General features: G+C 29.5%; 1 long non-coding RNA gene across 1 annotated transcript; it reads left to right on the top strand.

The window, feature by feature from the left end:
* Positions 1 to 316: 316 nt before the first annotated feature.
* LOC128651489 (uncharacterized) lies at positions 317 to 1932 on the top strand. Its single transcript, XR_008401096.1, has 3 exons — positions 317 to 379; positions 1657 to 1713; positions 1861 to 1932. It is a non-coding gene; the product is annotated as an uncharacterized LOC128651489 (long non-coding RNA).
* The last annotated feature ends 3928 nt before the right edge of the window (positions 1933 to 5860 follow it).

Raw genomic sequence — 5860 nt, 5'->3', positions numbered from 1 at the left:
GAAATCATGATAGTAAAAATGTTTGTTTTCATGTCCCTTTAATGATTGTGCCAGCAGTCACTGCTGTGATCATAGCATTATTACCAGTATTAGCTTTCAGTTTAAACTACAAATAAAAACAAATTGAAAAATGTATTAATAAAAATATATATTTTTTAAATTTATTTTAAAGCTACACCGACACCACAAGCACAGCCTGGGAGGAGAACCAATGAAGCGCCCACTTCTTCCAGATCTTCTGCAGCTGTTTCAAGACCATCTACCAGTGCAGCTCATGGTCAATTTATACGGTCCACATCTACTGTCACACACAGTTCTTCATCTGCGGATACACTCCTTGATGTAAGCACTCCAGAAACAGGTGTTGGAAGAGGAACTGGTAAGTAAATATTTTTTTAGAAGCCAATTACAAATTAGCACTTTAATTTTTTAAAAAAAATAAAAATCAATGTTCCCAATGAAAAATTAAAATGGCGTGTGTTATTTCTTTCATCTATCAAATCCAAAAATGTAATTCTCAACCTATACAAATCTAAAATATATACAAAAAGCTTGATTTAAGCTTAAATAATCCCACTAAAAGGTGACCCATTTAATACTAACAATTATATCCATGAATTTTGTTTATAGACAGAAATGTATCCAAACAATTTTAAAATGTATCTAGGGTATTGGCATTCACTACTTCCTTTGGTAATGAGTTCCACAATTTTATTGATGATTTTACAGTGAAAAAATGTTTCCGTTGCAGGAGATTAAATCTCCTTTCCCCCAACCTTAAATTGTGACCTCTGGTCACAAACAATTTTCTTGGAATAAACAGAGCTTCTGCCATCTCTGTATATGGGCCTTGAATATATTTATATAAAGTAATAATGTCACCTCTTAAGCGCCTTTTTTCTAAAGAAAACAGACCCAGTTTGGCTAGCCTCTCCTCATAGCTTTAATTCTCCAATCCCCTTATTAGCTTTGTGGCCCTTCTCTGAACTTTTTCTAGTTCTGCAATATCTTTTTTTGCACTTTTTTTTTGCATTTTTACTTCAAAAATGTAGAACATTGCATTTTCCTGTATTAAATCTCATTTTCCATTTACCTGCCCATACTTCTAATTTTGCAGGTCCCTTTGTAATGAAAGTTCATCCTGTGCTGACCTAATGACCTTACTTAACTTAGTATCATCTGCAAAAATAGAGATGTCGCTATTTAATCCTAGCTCCAAGTCATTTATTAAAATATTAAAAAGAATAGGGCCCACCACTGATCCCTGTGGTACTCCACTGATTACCTTTGTCCAAACTGAGTATGATTCATTTACTACTACTCGTTGCTCCCTATCTTTTATCCAGTTATTTATCCATAAACTAACATTTTCAGCTATTCCCAGTCCCTTAATTTTGTGCATTAATCTCTCATGTTTTTATTAAAGAATAACAAATGTACAATGTTAGTATTGACAGAATCTAGTTCAAGATTGTTTAGAAATGGAATGGCAGTTGAATGACATATACCAATGATCTGAGCTTATCATTAATTGCAAACTTAATTGATATTAAATGTATTTTTAGAAATACATTTGAAGGGAATGTATTTGCAATTGAATAAGTGTCAATAATTCCTTTGTACTCAAATCTTATTGTCTTTTTTTTTTGTTTATAGCTGATTTGGGACGTCTGTTCCATAGTTTGACTGGACATTCATCTCCATTATTTGATGGTAGGTATCATATATATATATATATAAAATATAATTAAATTTTTTGTGTATGACTGTTTTATCTGCTCTCTCCTTCTATTCCGTCTATGAAACTGTCTGTAAGAAAATTATGTTTTTTTTCTAACAATTGTTTATGGTTTGATCTAGAAGAAGAAAACTCATCAAGGGAGATCACTATAAATCTCGTACCAACAAGAGAGGAAAATCCTAATTCAGAGGAAAATACAAGACGTCATGATGGAAGTGAGACTCCAGATTTTCTCTATGAATTTGGAGATGCCCAACAATTGGAAATACTTACCCCTAAAAATCCGGAGGAACAAGTGGAAGCACAGGCTCCACCACCACCACTACCACAAGAAACAGGGGATGTAAATATTGAAAATCCACCAGCTGAAGGACTATTGGCTGATGTTGGCTTAACGGAAATGTTGTCCCTTGCCAGAGAAAGAGAGAATGTTGCCAGAGAAAGAGAAATGTTTCAGTGGCAAAGGCAGATGGACGAAGAAAAATAACCAGCAAATAAATTGAGCCTTAAGCCTCACTGAAAGGACACTACAATCACTGTTGTCTATTTTAAGTTAAATCATATGGTTATCTGTTCACAAGTATTACCTCCTGCTGTTGTTTTATCGATTTCATTGACTATATTGGCTTCTACACTTATGTCCACTCCTTTAAAGCTTTCATTAGACTCTACTCCTTAAAATATGCAATATGTATTAGTTAAAACATTTTTTGTCTTTGTTTTATGAGTAATGAGTATGAAACATACCTTTATCTACCATCATTGTTCTTAAAACTTTTATTCTTGGCTGACTATCATCTGAACTCAACCCTTCACCTAATGGCACACTATCAGGATTTTGAAAATCATCGATTTCATCCATATTTTCTAGGTTTCCCATGGTAATATCTATGTTAAGATAATAACAAAGATAAAGATAAAAAACTATTGAAGCCAAAAACTATTTTAAAAATACTAATTATATGTTAACTAACTATTCATTACCTGTCTGTGTGTTTTTATGAAAAACTTGATATGGATTGGGAGATAATTTAATATCCAATAGTGTTAGTGGCATAGGTGGAGATAAAGATTCACTCCTCTGTGTTTCCACCAACATTGACCGAAGGTAGCGTGGTGGCTGTTTACACTTTATTTTCTTACTTCGCATATCTATAAACATATTAATATAAAAAAATGGAAGTAAAAAATTTAAATATAAAAATGTATAAGAAATTGTTTAACAAATTGGAAATTATGCATGCTATTACAATTTTATTAATAGTATTTTTTTTAGTCAAGAATTTAAATTTCATTCTACTAACACAGTTATGCATGCTTATTTTTCTTACAATTAAATTTAAAATCTACTAACATTGTTCATGAAGCTCATTTTTAAAGACTAATTACAATTATATTTTACTCTACTAACACAGTTCTGCATGCTTACTTTTATAACTTTTTAAAATTGTATATACTAACATTGTTAAAGTGCCACTCAACCAAATTGTTTTCTTTCCCGATTCCGATAGAGCATGTCATTGTAATAAACTTTCTAATTTACAACAAATATCAATATTTTCTCAAGTTTAACTTGATATGTTTTTTTAAGAGCAGGAATATAAATCTTAAGAGCCAGTCCGTGTTTTGCTCAGCCACATGGATAGTGCTTGCTTATTGGAGGCTTCCATTTACCAACCAATAAGCAAGAAAGTTTCTCAAACAAAAAATGGACTGTTCCTATGCATCACATTCATGTATTTTAAATCAAGATAGCTATGGAATGAATAACGTTTTTTAAAAGTAGTACATTAGATAGTGTCTTAAAATTGATTGTTGGTTCTGAATCAGGAATTTAAAAAATTGTTTTGTGTCCCTTTAAGCATGTTCCTTTTTTCATAATAACTAAAATTGACATCATCTACTAACAATGTTCAGCATGCTTACATTAGTTGATACTTATATATCATTAATACATTTTGGTTTAGTGTTCTCTGACAGACATTTTTTATTATTATGTTGAATATAAACATAGATGAAAGGGACACTAAACACAATTTTATTATGTAAGGATTACGATAGAGCATCCAACTATAACCATCTATACAATTTGATACTCTAATGATTTTAATAATTCTCAATATCACACACTTCTAAATTCAAAATAAAAATAAGATTGTAGATTATTCGTCAATGATGATGCAGTTCAAATTACATTATCTGTTTCGATTACAACAACAAAATTTAAAATATACCAATATTAAACTTACATGTCCTTATCAATCTTCTAATAGATTTATAGTACTTAGGTTCTCTTCTCTTCAAGTCACTATATTTTCGAAGACATTGTCGTCTTGTTCTTTTAATTTTTGAAATCCGATGCATTCTTCTCAGCATCTCGTATATAATTTTGTCACGGCTTTCCTGTCTCACTGCCCTTACACCCCCAATACGTTTAGGAAAATATTTATCCATGGCATAAACTAATATTACTAATTCCCCACACCAAAAGGTTTAGGATGCGACATGCTTGACGATGATGTAATTAATCATTAAGTCAATCATTAGCGCATTGATCTCGATATGTAGCAAAAAAAAGGTTTAAAATATAATCTATATGTAGATTGATGTATTTAGTTAATGTTTGTAAATAAAGAATATTAATAGAATGTTCAATAATAAAATATTATTACGTTTAAGTTGAAAGGTTTAATAAAGTAATTTTTTTAAATAAACCATTTGTGTAAACATCATGCCATTTGTGAAAAATGTATAATTTACTCCTATTGTCATAAAAAAAAATGGAATGAAAGATTAACAATAGAACTAACAAGTATTGTTAATAGGAGTAACTTAACAATTTTAGATAAATTGCTTCTATGTTTATAGTTATTAAAAATAATATTTTGTTTACTAACAATTTCAGTGTTACATATGTGTATATATATATATATATATATATATATATATATTAGAATTAATTTTTGTTTACAATAGTTTTTTAAAAATATGATATATAATTTTTTAGTATTGTTTGTCAGTTTGTAATAAAACAATTTAGTTTACATTATTTGTTGAAATTTTTTTTTTTACTTTCTTTATTTTCAATTTGTAGCCCAATTATTGTCACTATTTGCTTCCTACAAAATTCGAATTGGATTAATGTTACATAAATATATATGTACAATGACAATGTTTAATCTATATGAGCCACAATAACTTAAAAAACTATTGAAGGGAAAGCAACATAATAAGTAATAAGAGTAAGCCCTGAAGGATTTTTGAATTTGAATATGGCCCAACCTAGGAGCTGTTAAAACTTTAGATTAAAATAAAACAAAGCAAATTACCTTGTTAAAGTCTTTCGAAAAGTTGTTTAAAATAACAACTCCTATCTGAAAGCATACAATTTTACTTTGGAATAGCCTGTCATTTGGTAAGTCTACAATTCAATGAGACAGTACAATGGAATAACACCAGCTATTGAGGCATTACATTAAACAAATCACATTATTTAAAAGAGTTATAGAAGCTATAGACAGTAGTGTGATATCGCAAAGACAAGATATTGTCCACAAATTATTGTTTGGAATGACTTTGATCATAAACTTGATTTATAATTAATATTTAAAACCATTGATAATTGAATATTAACAACTTGATGTAATTATATGTTTATCAACAGTGATTTTTAATACCCTTAACCCTTTAAGGACACAGCTTTCAGTTTGCTCAATTGTTTTATGACGGAAAAATTCCGTCATATGTCCTTAAGAGGTTAAGTATAAATAACATTTATATTTATTTTCTTTTAATTGTAATACCAATATTTTTTAACTTATATTGTCTTTTTATGAGAAACATGATCATTTTTTTCCTTTACATGTTCTTTTACATCATATTATATTTTTTTTTAAAAAGAGTTGATGACAATTTAATAAAGGAAATTATTTATTTATTTATCAACTTAAGACATATAAAATTTAATCGTCAAAATATTGTTCTGAAACCATGTCCCTTGTTGCCATACCATGCCTATTAGGTTGTTCTATACATATTTCTTCGGCAAAATCGTCAGCATCTATGGTATTTTCTTCCTCTAATGGGCAGCCTCTTTTATTGCTATATTGTGCAGTATGC

This window comes from Bombina bombina, chromosome 3 (assembly GCF_027579735.1).
Source record: "Bombina bombina isolate aBomBom1 chromosome 3, aBomBom1.pri, whole genome shotgun sequence".
In the NCBI taxonomy this organism is placed as follows: Eukaryota; Metazoa; Chordata; class Amphibia; order Anura; family Bombinatoridae; genus Bombina; species Bombina bombina.
This window is presented reverse-complemented; position numbering and strand designations above follow the sequence as displayed.